We start from the raw sequence: 13687 nt of genomic DNA on the forward strand, positions 1-13687 counted from the left end.
AAGCTTTTATTTTCATATTTATGGTATCGGAACAGTTTGAGATAATGTATTAACGGTTAGGCTACACAACATTTCTCTCCTTGGAGAGAGAAAACATTATTTATTTGTGTGATTAAAGTTGGGTTACCAAAACCCAAGACATTTCTCTCTCACACACACACACACAATTAAGTTAGTGACACACCACATACTCTCAGTTCTGTTTCCAGGGCGCAACACAAACACCAGCCAACAGCACCATCTGACGAGACATCCTTTCAGTTCTCAAAAAAGTGAATGCAATAAAAAACAACATAGTAAATGTTCACTTACTGTTGTAAATCCATGTGGACCGTTTAGTTTTTAAAGTTTTTTTTACAGTCGCTAGGACCCATTTCTCAATACTTAAGCCACTTTTTCAAAACACAGTTCTTCTAACCAACTTTTAGCTTGGCACAGCAGTTCAATTCACATCCAAAATGCACTAAAACTATCAAAACACTTAATATATATGTCTCAAATCAACTCATTCTTCCATAACATTAGCAAAGGTTGTCACCCAACAAGCACACTTTGTCACTCATAAAACAATGGCCTAAAAAACCCTAACAACAGGTAGCATTACACAATGTTTTCTTTACAAAAACAAGAATGACACCTCTCTACTGTTTAGAATTCACTGCAGTATATGGTGCAGGAATGAATAAGTAATGAATATGCTTCAATATGTTTTATGTCATTTTTTGGCTTTGAGTGATTCCAAAATAAAATAATTTGTATATACACCATCTACCGATACAGATACCGTAGCATTGCTAGTCAACCCTGTTTTCTGCATTTGGCCACAGGTTCTTCTCCAGGTTCTTATCACATCTTATGTCATCTTGGGCAATACACCTAGGGAATAATATTTTGGCATGCCTGGTTCATCCCTGGCAATCTTCTTCCTCTGTCAGCCACTTCTCTATCTCTGGCTGGGTCCATGTTTACATTACAGTACAGCATTATTCCTAAGATGTCCCCTTTTGTATAGACGGTAATGAAATTGAAAGACTAACACCTGGGTAGGTGTTCAGCTACAATGGGAATCAGCTGTGGTTGGTCTAATTGTTTTGATAGTATTTCATTTTTTAGATTTGGAATATATTTTGATACGGTATGCCTGTAGAAATGTAGCAAATTGCTGTCTTATTCAACTGTGTGTTATGTTAGGTTTTGAACTTAAGTTTAACAGTTTTGAAAAGAGTATGTAAACATGTGTAAATTGGCCTGTAGGTACATAGAGTTTTGGTGGTGGTTGTGTCTGAGTGAGAAAAGAATTCATGACATTTGAAAGATGTAGTCATTGAATGCATTTTGTGCCAAAGCAATGAAAAATGATCCACAGTTTAACCCACATAGACTGCTGTTGTGCTCACTGTGTGAAGAGTTTTGAAAAAGTTACATAAGTACTGAGAAATGGGTCCTAGCAATTGTAAAAAATAAAAAATGTAACTGGTCTTATCAGCCGCAAGCAGCAATGATGTGATTGAAAGGGTTCAATTTGATATCCATAAGTCATGTCCATGCATTAGAATTTGCAGGCCATTAACATGATCAACCGTGAAGCGTAGACCACATGGAAAAGGGAAGCTACAGTATATGCAGCCTACATCTTTCAAACCATTCAACATCCCATTTGTATTTCTATCTATTATGGATCCCCATTCGCTCCTGCCAAGGCAGCAGCTACTCTTCATGGGGTCCAGCAACATACAGTTTAAAATACTACATGACATTACATTTCATAACACCTTACCCAACACATTCAGTGTGTTCCCTCAGGCCACCACATATTTACCATACAACATCCATGTGCACTTGTGTGTAGAGTGCATGTGTTGTCATGTTTACAGTATGTGTCTGTGCCTGTGTGTGTGTCTCTTCACAGTCGCCGTTGTTCCATAAAGTGTTTTTGTATCTTTAAAAAAATATGTAATTCTACTGCTTGCATCAGTTACCTGATGTAGAATATAGTTCCATGTAGCCATGGCTCTATGTTGTACTGTGCACCTCCCATGTCTGTTCTTGACTTGGGGATTGTGAAGAGACCTTTGGTGGCATGTCTTGTGGGGTATGCATGGCTGTCTAAGCTGGGTACTAGTAGTTTAATCTCGGCGCATTCAGCATGTCAACACTTCTTACAAAAACAAGTAATGATGATGTCAATCTCTCTTCCACTTTGAGCCATGAGTGATTTGCATGCATATTATCAATGTTAGCTCTCTGTGTACATTTAAGGGCCAGCCGTGCTGCCCTGTTCTGAGCCTCCTCCTCTTTGTGGCACCTGATGACATGACTAGGACCTGCCTTGTTGATAGTGTTGATAGTGTTGTTAAAAAGGCAGAAGTGCTTTATTATGGACAAACTTCCCCCCCATCTTAGCTACTGTTGTATCAACATGTTTTGACCATAACAGTGTACAATCCAGGGTTACTCCAGGCAGTTAAGTCTACTCATCTTGCTCAATTTCCACATGTTTTATGACAAGATTTAGCTATGGTTCATACTTTAGTGAATGATTTGTCCCAAATACAATGCTTTTAGTTTTGGAATATTTAAAACTAACTTATTCCTTGCCACCCATTATGAAACTAACTGCAGGTTTGTTAAGTGTTGCACTCACTGTAGTAGCTGACATGTTTAGTGTTGAGTCATTTGCATACATAGTCACACTGGCTTTACTCAAGGCCAGTGACATGTCATTAGTAAAGATTGAAAAAAGTAAGGGGCCTAGACAGCTGCCCCGGGGAATTCCTGATTCTAACTGGATTATGTTGGAGAATCTTCCATTAAAGAACACCCTCTGTGTTCTGTTATACAGGTAACTCTTTATCCACAGTATAGCAGGGGGTGTAAAGCCATAACACATATGTTTTTCCATCAGCAGACTATGATCAATAATGTCAAAAGCCTGACTAAAATCTAACAAATCAGGTCCCATAATCTTTTTATCATCAATTTCTCGCAGCCAATCATCAGTCATGTATGTAAATGCTGTGGTTTTTGAATGTCTTTCCCTACAAGCGTGCTGGAAATCTGTTGTCAATTTGATTATAGTAAAATAGCATTGTATCTGGTCAAACACATTTTTTCCCAAAACTTTACTAAGGGTTGGTTTACAGGCTGATTGGTTGGCTATTTGATCCAGTAAAGGGGGCTTTACTATTCTTGGGTACCAAAATTACTTTTGCTCCCTTCCAGGCCTGAGAGCGCACACTTTCTACTAGGCTTAGATTGAAGATGTGGCAATATATCCTTATCCTCAGTAATTTTCCATCCAAGTTGTCAAAACCTGGTGGCTTGTCATTGTTGATAGACAACAATCCTTTTTTCACTTCTTCCACACTCAATTTACGGAATTCAAAATTACAATGCAATGTTATACTTTGATACGTGGATGTATAGTGTCAGCGTTTGTTGCTGGCATGTCATACCTAAATTTGCTAATCTTGCCAATGAACAAAATAATTAAAGTAGTTGGCAAAATCAGTGGGGTTTTGTGAAGAATGAGCCAACTGATTCAATGAATAATGGAGCTGAGTTAGCCTTTTTACCAAAAGTAAATTTAATTTAAGCTTCTTACTATCATTCTTTATTTAATTTATATTTGTTTCCTAGTGTAGTTTATTCTTGTTTTTATTCAGTATAGTAACATGATTTTTCAATTTGCAGTATGTTTGCCAATTGGTTGTGCAGCCAAACTTATTTGCCATTCCTTTTGCCTCATCAATCCACAGGGATATAACAGTTTTTACAGACACTTTCCTAATGGGTGAATACTTATTAGTAACTGGGATAAGTAATTTCATAAATGTGTCAAGTGCAGAGTCTGGTTCCTCCTCATTACACACCACAGACCAACAAATGTGACCGACCGGCTCGATTTGGTCTTATGTAGCTAATTTTGCAATGGTGTTTTTTTACGTTGGATAAAAGTAAAGACTCAGAGCTAGAAAATGGTATATCATACACTACAGTTGAGGAACAATGGGAAAGTAATTCTGCTTTGAAAGTTGATATACTTGTAACCTCGATTTTGAGAAAATGTCCCTTGAATGTTTTGGTAAACCTATTGGAGAGCTCGTCTTTGTGTACACCCACTCAGCATCGTTCACACCCTCTTAAGCCTTAGCCCCTCTTTAACGATTCACATGTGAGGCCATGCACTAAACAACTAAAGTTTTCAAGACTCAAGAGTGGTTTATACTATCGGTGTATTCGTAAATTAAATCTGGAGCGCCAGAGAGCATTGATCGATTGTCCGTTCATAAATTTAGAGTGTTTCGGTTTTGGAGTGTTCAGAGTGCACACTGGATGCTCTGGCCGAGGACTAGGGTTGATCCGAGCGTTCTGACATAACGGCAGTCAAGCTCCCAAGCTAACGTTGGCTAGCTTGCTAGCTACTTACAGACACATGAGAAAACAGCTCACTCTGACCATGTTACTCGCCCTAGCAGAACTGGTTAGGCTGTTTTTATGTTATTCAGAGTGTTGGTAACTGTAACTGTGCTGCTGGAAACAATTGAATTATGATTTTCTGTTGGCGTTTACTGACCGGCCATATTCAATGAGGGTTGAGCATTCGTAAATTTGTCAGTAATTCAGAATTTACCAGCTACGTCTATCGACAGTTGTCACAGTGCCATCATGAACATTTTATTGAAATGGTTACTTGCATAGTGGAGTCTTTTGTTTAGACATGTAGCTAGCTAGCTAAACAATGAACCATACTCCCAACTCATAACGTTGCGTGAATCTGCAGGTAGCTAACCAGGTTCAATGTTAGCTAGCTAACATTAGGCTATAATTAGCAATACAAATTGCTCTGAGATAAGAATTTTACTACACAGATCATACACGTAATGTTAGCCAGCTACCTAACTGTACGTTTTAACTTGAAATGAAAACAACGTTTGGACAAAATTAGAAACGTGTAATATGAAAATGTAGCTAGCTAGACAATACATTTATGGACACTTCTCCCTCTGTCACGGATGCCATTTTTGCCCTTAGTTTGAAGATGTAATCCGGAGACAGGTGTTTTATACAGCCTTCTGTGTGTTCTCTTTTAGACTCCCTCTGCATATTTGCATTCAAAAATATTATTTAAATCAACAACTTAGGAATCACTACAAAACATATTGTATGACCTCTTATCGGTTATCAAGGGGCAAAGTATTGACACGTTATTTTGAATTGAGAGAGAAGTTTAAAGTTCACTTTACTGATCATCATTATCACTTGTCTGACCTGCATGATGACAAGTTTCTCACACGACTGGCCTAGCTGGGTGATGTTTTTTCTCACCTGAATGATCTGAATCTAGGGTTACAGGGACTCTCCGCAACTATGTTAAATGTGAGGGACAAAATTGAGGCTATGATTAAGAAGTTGGAGCTTTTCTCTCTCTACATTAACAAGGACAACACACAGGTCTTTGCATTATTGTATGATTTTTTTGTGTGCAAATGAACTCAAGCTTACGGACAATGTCAAATGAGATATAGCGAAGCATCTGAGTGAGTTGGGTGCGCAATTACCTAGGTACTTTCCTGAAACGGATGACACAAACAACTGGATTCATTATCCCTTTCATGCCCTGCCTCCAGTCAACTTACCGATATCTGAACAAGAGAGCCTCATCAAAATGGCAACAAGCGGTTCTGTGCAAATTTTATTCAATCAGAAGCCACTGCCATATTTCCGGGTTGGGCCGCGCTAAAAGTAGCCTGCCTTGGCAATTCGCGCTGTTAAGACACTGATGCCCTTTGCAACTAAGCACCTATTGGAGAGTGGATTCTCAGCCCTGAAAACGAAATACAGGCACAGACTGTGTGTGGAAAATGATTTAAGACCTCTCTCCAATCGAGGTGGCAGGTAGCCTAGTGGTTAGAGTGTTGGGCCAGTAACCGAAAAGTTGCTGATTGAATCCCTGAGTATAAGGGCTCAGGGCCAGATGCAGATGGTTTGAGTGTTTGGTATTAATGAGTTCCAAAAGGGATAGGCAAGAGAATAGTCGTGGATAGGCAAAAGTTCAAAATCAGATCAGAGGCCAGGAGGTACAGAATGGCAGGCAGGCAGACAGGTACAGAGTCCAGAAAACAGGCAAGGGTCAAAATCGGGAGGACTAGCAAAAGAGAGAATAGCAGGAGCACGGGAAAAACACTCTGGTTGACTTGAAACAGACAAGACAAACTGGTAGAGAAAGACAGGAAACACAGGGATAAATGCACTTGGGAAAATAAGCGACACCTGGAGAGGGTGGAGACAATCAGAAGGACAGGTGAAACAGATCAGGGTGTGACACAAGGTTAAAATCTGTTGTTCTACCCCTGAAAATGGCAGTTCATTTCCTAGGCCGTCATTGTAAATAAGAATTTGTTCTTAACTGACTTGCCTAGATAAATAAAGGTTCAATTAAAAAAGAATACAACCCAACATTGCAGAGTTATGTGCATCCTTTCAAGCACAGTCTTCTCATTAACCCGTGCTGAGTTATTCACAATTTTTGATGAACAAATAAGGTTTTATATGTAAGATGGTTAAATAAAGAGCAAAATGATTGATTATTATAATATTATTATTTGTGCCCTGGTCAATAAGAGCTCTTCGTCACTTCCCACGAGCCGGGATGTGACAAAAACTCAGTCATTTTAATAAATGTTTATGTTTAATAAATGTATCGTATAGTGTGTGTGTGGTAGGCTTACGAAGCACTGCTCTAAACTAATACAAAAATAGGTTTGTTTTATAAGTGTGACATAGATTTGTTTCAACAACAGCAACTGAGAAATGTAACCACTCAAACACATACACAGAGATGAAGGGGCTGACAGTCCATTAGAGTTACATGATAATTATAAATTATAAATATATTATAAACAGTCCATTCGGAAAGTACTCAGACCCCTTGACTTTTTCCACATTGTTATGTTACAGCCTTACTCTAAAATGTATTAAATCTTTTTTTTCCCTCACCAATCTACACACAATACCCAATGATGACAAAGCAAAAACAGTTGTTTTTTTTAGAAATGTTTGCAAATTTATTTCAAACAAAAACAGAAATATCACATTTCCTTAAGTATTCAGACCATTTACTCAGAACTTTGATGAAGCACCTTTGGCAGCGACTACAACCTTGAGTCTTCTTGGGTATGACGCTACAAGCGTCGCTGCACAGCTTTTTCAGGTCTCTCCAGAGATGTTCGATCGGGTTCAAGTCCGGGCTCTGACTGGGCCACTCAAGGACATCCAGAGACTAGTCCCAAAGCCACTCCTGCATTGTCTTGGCTGTGTGCTTAGAGTCGTTGTCCTGGTGGAAGGTGAACCTTCACCCTAGTCTGAGGTCCTGAGCGCTCTGGATCAGGTTTTCATCAAGGATCTCTGTACTTTGATCCGTTCATCTTTTCCTCAAGCCTGACTAGTCTCCTAGTCAATGCCGCTGAAAAACATCCCCACAGCAAGATGCTGCCACCACCATGTTTCCCCCGTAGGGATGGTGCCAGGTTTCCTCCAGTTGTGACGCTTGGTATTCAGTCCAAATAGTTCAATCTTGGTTTCATCAGACCACAGAATCTTGTTTCTCATGGTCTGAGAGTCCTTTAGGCAAACTCCAAGCGGGCTGTCATGTGCCTTTTACAGAAGAGTTGCATCCATCTGGCCACTCTACCATAAAGGCCTGATTGGGGGAGTGCTGCAGAGATGGGAGAAACTTCCAGAAGGACAACCATCTCTACAGAAGAACTCCGGAGCTCTGTCAGAGTGACCATCGAGTTCTTGGTCACCTCCCTGACTAAGCCTCCCTTCTCCCTCGATTGCTCAGTTTGACCAGGCATCCAGCTCTAGGAAGAGTCTTGGTGGTTTCAAACTTCTTCCACTAAAGAATGATGGAGGCCACTGTGTTCTTGGGAACCTTCAATGCTGCCAATATTTTTTGGTATCCTTCCCCAGATCTGTGCCTCGACAAAATCCTGTCTCGGCGCTCTACGGACAATTGCTTCGACCTCATGTCTTGGTTTTTGCTCTGACATGCATTGTCAACTGTGAGACCTTATATAGACAGGTGTGCCTTTCCAAATCATGTCCAATCAATTAAATTGACCACAAGTGGACTACAATCAAGTTGTAAAAACATCTCAAAGATGATCAATGGAAACAGGATGCTCCTGAGCTCAGTTTCAAGTCTCATAGCAAAGAGTCTGAATACTTATGTAAATAAGGTATTTCTGTTTTTTCGCTTGTCATTATGGGGTATTTTGTACAGATTGATGAGGATTTCTCTTCATTTAATACATTTCAGAATAAGGCTGTAACATAACAAAATGTGGAAAAATTGTCAAGGGGTCTGAATACTTTCCGAATACACAGTACACAATTCACATCCCTTGAGTTTTTCCACATATTGTTGTGTTACAGCCTAGCCCCTTCTGGCAAAGGCGGTGTGTTGATAAAAGTTGGCCATCATGTCATCGTGAAAAGCATAGTGAAAAGCAGGCTCCGGGTGCATGGTTTCCTGCTTGTTTATAGCCTTGTACAGTTCGTTAAGTGTCAGATTGTTGTTGTTGTCCGGAGGTGGAATATATACAGCAATCACAATAACAGATGAAAACTATCTCGTGAGGTAGAAGGGTCTGCGATTGACCATCAAGTATTCCTAGAGTTTGCACACCATCCGTTGTTGTTGTTGATGAAGAGACATACCCCTTCCCCTCTGGATTTCCATGAATCCGAGTCCTGTCCGCTCGGTAAATGGAAAATTCATAGAGCTGGATAGCAGTGAGGGATATCCTGTCCAAAAGTAATGTTTCAGAATATTAGAATATTGCAGTTACAAGAGTCTCGTTGATAGCAAATCTGCGATCGGAAGTCATCCATCATGTTATCAAGTGACTGTACATTCGCCAATAGAATGGAGGGAAGTGGGGAGCGGTTTTCCCTTCGCCTTAAACGCGACAGGCCGCCTGATCTTTTGCCTCTTCTTCATCTGTGTTTCCTCTTAGGTAGCCCGAAGATTGAATTGGAGGTACATAAAGAGCGCAGGGCGATGAGTCAAAGTCAAAGCCGAAATTGAGGTTAGTACTGCCAATTTTTGTTGATCATAGCCAATGATAGTGGTTACATTTAGTCCAATTATTTTCAGATAAAACGCCAAAAGAGGCACAAAATAGCAAAGTTGGTGTTGGAGCTCTCAAGACGGAAGCCATACAATACAGCACCATGCTTAGCACTCAATGTGTGTGTTTGTATGAAGTGGAGTGTCTGTGTGTAAGGGCTGGGCGGTTTATCGTATTTTACACCGGTATTGATGCACAGACCCGTTTGTTTTTTTACTTTACCTTATATAATTGCATTTCAATGTTTTGTTTGTTAAATGTGATACGCAACTCAGTTTTTATAGATTACTCTGCTACTTGAGTCATCTCTCTCATCAAGCCCGCCCACTGTCACTCAAGGAGCACAGTTGTCGTTGGTCGACCACGAGACCATTTGTTGTTGCTTGACCGTTCAGTCTTCAGTCTGCATGGTCAATGCAGCAGATGCAACAATATGTTGATGACAACGATGCGGCTTTCCATTTAGCTTCTTAATACAAATCTACAAACGTTCTATAATTATACACTATTAGTTTGTTTATCTTACTGTCTGCAAACAGCTAGTTTGTCTGGCTAAAACAAATTGTGTTAGCCGCTAATACTAATCGCTTGTTAGCTGACTAGCTAGCTAGCTAACTAATACGTGTACTGCATCAGAGCAAACATAGGTCAAATCAAATTTTATTGGTCACATACACATGGTTAGCAGATGTTATTGTGAGTATAGCGAAATGCTTGTGCTTCTAGTTCTGACAGTTTAGCAATATCTAACAAGTAATATCTAACAATTCCACAACAAATACCTAATACACATAAATCTAAGTAAGGAATGGTATAAGAATATATACAGTGCCTTGCGAAAGTATTCGGCCCCCTTGAACTTTGCGACCTTTTGCCACATTTCAGGCTTCAAACATAAAGATATAAAACTGTATTTTTTTGTGAAGAATCAACAACAAGTGGGACACAATCATGAAGTGGAACGACATTTATTGGATATTTCAAACCTTTTTAACAAATCAAAAACTGAAAAATTGGGCGTGCAAAATTATTCAGCCCCTTTACTTTCAGTGCAGCAAACTCTCTCCAGAAGTTCAGTGAGGATCTCTGAATGATCCAATGTTGACCTAAATGACTAATGAGGATAAATACAATCCACCTGTGTGTAATCAAGTCTCCGTATAAATGCACCTGCACTGTGATAGTCTCAGAGGTCCGTTAAAAGCGCAGAGAGCATCATGAAGAACAAGGAACACACCAGGCAGGTCCGAGATACTGTTGTGAAGAAGTTTAAAGACGGATTTGGATACAAAAAGATTTCCCAAGCTTTAAACATCCCAAGGAGCACTGCGCATGCGATAATATTGAAATGGAAGGAGTATCAGACCACTGCAAATCTACCAAGACCTGGCCGTCCCTCTAAACTTTCAGCTCATACAAGGAGAAGACTGATCAGAGATGCAGCCAAGAGGCCCATGATCACTCTGGATGAACTGCAGAGATCTACAGCTGAGGTGGGAGACTCTGTCCATAGGACAACAATCAGTCGTATATTGCACAAATCTAGCCTTTATGGAAGAGTGGCAAGAAGAAAGCCATTTCTTAAAGATATCCATAAAAAGTGTTGTTTAAAGTTTGCCACAAGCCACCTGGGAGACACACCAAACATGTGGGAGAAGGTGCTCTGGTCAGATGAAACCAAAATTGAACTTTTTGGCAACAATGCAAAACGTTATGTTTGGCGTAAAAGCAACACAGCTGAACACACCATCCCCACTGTCAAACATGGTGGTGGCAGCATCATGGTTTGGGCCTGCTTTTCTTCAGCAGGGACAGGGAAGATGGATAAAATTGATGGGAAGATGGATGGAGCCAAATACAGGACCATTCTGGAAGAAAACCTGATGGAGTCTGCAAAAGACCTGAGACTGGGACGGAGATTTGTGTTCCAACAAGACAATGATCCAAAACATAAAGCAAAATCTACAATGGAATGGTTCAAAAATAAACATATCCAGGTGTTAGAATGGCCAAGTCAAAGTCCAGACCTGAATCCAATCGAGAATCTGTGGAAAGAACTGAAAACTGCTGTTCACAAATGCTCTCCATCCAACCTCACTGAGCTCGAGCTGTTTTGCAAGGAGGAATGGGAAAAAATTTCAGTCTCTCGATGTGCAAAATTGATAGAGACATACCCTAAGCGACTTACAGCTGTAATCGCAGCAAAAGGTGGCGCTACAAAGTATTAACTTAAGGGGGCTGAATAATTTTGCACGCCCAATTTTTCCGTTTTTGATTTGTTAAAAAAGTTTGAAATATCCAATAAATGTCGTTCCACTTCATGATTGTGTCCCACTTGTTGTTGATTCTTCACAAAAAAATACAGTTTTATATATTTATGTTTGAAGCCTGAAATGTGGCAAAAGGTCGCAAAGTTCAAGGGGGCCGAATACTTTCGCAAGGCACTGTATGTTAGTAAAAATACCAGCCAGCTGGTCTGCGCATGCTCTGAGGACGCGGCTAGGGATGCCTTTCGAGGGTTAACAGGTTTAAATGTCTTACTCATGTCGGCCACTGAGAAGGAGAGCCCACAATCCTTGGTAGCGGGCCTTGTCGGTGGCACTATATTATCCTACAGTTGTCACAATCGTCGAAATAACATTCGGACCAAGGCGCAGCGTGATATGGGTTCCATCTTTAATTTAGTGAAACGCACAAAACAAATAAAAAAGCAACCGAAACGTGAAGCTATGGAGTGCTCACAGACAACTACACATAAACAAGATCCCACAAAAAAACAGTGGGGAAATGGCTGCCTAAATATGATCCCCAATCAGAGACAACGCTAAACAGCTGCCTCTGATTGTGAACCATACCAGGCCAACATAGAAATAAAACAACCTAGATTACCCACCCTCGTCACACCCTGACCTGACCAAAATAGAGAATAAATATGCTCTCTATGGTCAGGGCGTGACAACAGTGGGCAAAGAAGGTGTTTAGTTTGTCTGGAAGCAAGACGTCGGTGTCCGTACGTGGCTGGATTTCCTTTTGTAGTCCGTGATTGTCTGTAGACCTTGCCACATACATCTTGTTTATGAGTCGTTGAATTGCGACTCCACTTTGTCTCTATACTGACATTTTGTTTGTTTAATTGCCTTGCGGAGGGAAAGATTACTCTGTTTGTATTCTGCCATATTGCCGGTCACCTTGCCATGGTTAAATGAGGCGGTACGTGCTTTCAGTTTTATGCGAATGCTGCCATCTATCCATGGTATTGGTTAGGGTAGGTTTTAATCGTCACAGTGGGTACAACATCTCCTTTACAATTCCTTATAAACTCACTCACCGAATCAGCATATACGTCGATATTATTCTCTAAAGCTACACGGAACATATCCTAGTCCGCGTGATCAAAACAATCTTGAAGCGTGGATTCTGATTGGTCAGCATTGAATAGCTCTTAGCATGGGTACTTCCTGTTTGAGTTTCTGCCTACAGGAAGGGAGGGAGCAAAGTGAAGTCATGGTCAGATTTGCCAAAAGGAGGGGATACATCGCAGAAGTTAGAGTAACAATGGTCCAGTGTTTTCCAGTGCGAGTGCTACAATCAATATGATGATACAATTTGGTTTGCCTTTTCTTAAATGTGTTTTGTTAAAATCCCCAGCTACAATAAATGCAACCTCAAGATATACAGTGGGGAGAACAAGCATTTGATAACCTGCAAAATCGTCAGTCTTTCCTACTTACAAAGCATGTAGAGGTCTGGCTTTTTTATCATAGGTACACTTCAACTGTGAGAGACAGAATCTAAAACAAAAATCCAGAAAATCACATGGTATGATTTTTAAGTAATTTATTTGCATTTTATTGCATGACATAAGTATTTGATACATCAGAAAAGCAGAACTTAATATTCGGTACAGAAACCTTTGTTTGCAATTACAGAGATCATCATACGTTTCCTGTAGTTCTTGACCAGGTTTGCACACACTGCAGCAGGGATTTTGTCCCACTCCTCCATACAGACCTTCTCCAGATCCTTCAGGTTTCGGGGCTATCGCTGGGCAATACGGACTTTCAGCTCCCTCCAAATATTTTCTATTGGGTTCAGGTCTGGAGACTGGCTAGGCCACTCCAGGACCTTGAGATGCTTCTTACGGAGCCACTCCTTAGTTGCCCTGGCTGTGTGTTTCGGGTCGTTGTCATGCTGGAAGACCCTGCCACGACCCATCTTCAATGCTCTTACTGAGGGAAGGAGGTTGTTGGCCAAGATCTCACAATACATGGCCCCATCCATCCTCCCCTCAATACGGTGCAGTCCGGTGCATCCCCAAAGAATGATGTTTCCACCTCCATGCTTCACGGTTGGGATGGTGTTCTTGGGGTTGTACTCATCCTTCTTCTTCCTTCCTCATGATCATTTTTGCCCCACGAGGTGAGATCTTGCATGGATCCCCAGACTGAGGGTGATTGACCGTCATCTTGAACTTCTTCCATTTTCTAATAATTGCGCCAACAGTTGTTGCCTTCTCACCAAGCTGCTTGCCTATTGTCCTGTAGCCCATG

The 13687-nt window shown here is 40.7% G+C and overlaps 1 long non-coding RNA gene across 1 annotated transcript in view; it reads left to right on the forward strand.

The window, feature by feature from the left end:
• Positions 1-9021: 9021 nt before the first annotated feature.
• LOC110500418 (uncharacterized) overlaps positions 9022-13687 on the forward strand; it is a 28699-nt gene continuing 24033 nt past the window's right edge. The window contains exon 1 of the long non-coding RNA XR_002470101.3: positions 9022-9095. This is a non-coding gene — a long non-coding RNA (uncharacterized LOC110500418). The remainder of the gene's footprint in view (positions 9096-13687) is intronic.

The sequence above is a fragment of the Oncorhynchus mykiss genome, chromosome 21 (genome assembly GCF_057628025.1).
Source record: "Oncorhynchus mykiss isolate SJ-2025 chromosome 21, ASM5762802v1, whole genome shotgun sequence".
In the NCBI taxonomy this organism is placed as follows: Eukaryota; Metazoa; Chordata; class Actinopteri; order Salmoniformes; family Salmonidae; genus Oncorhynchus; species Oncorhynchus mykiss.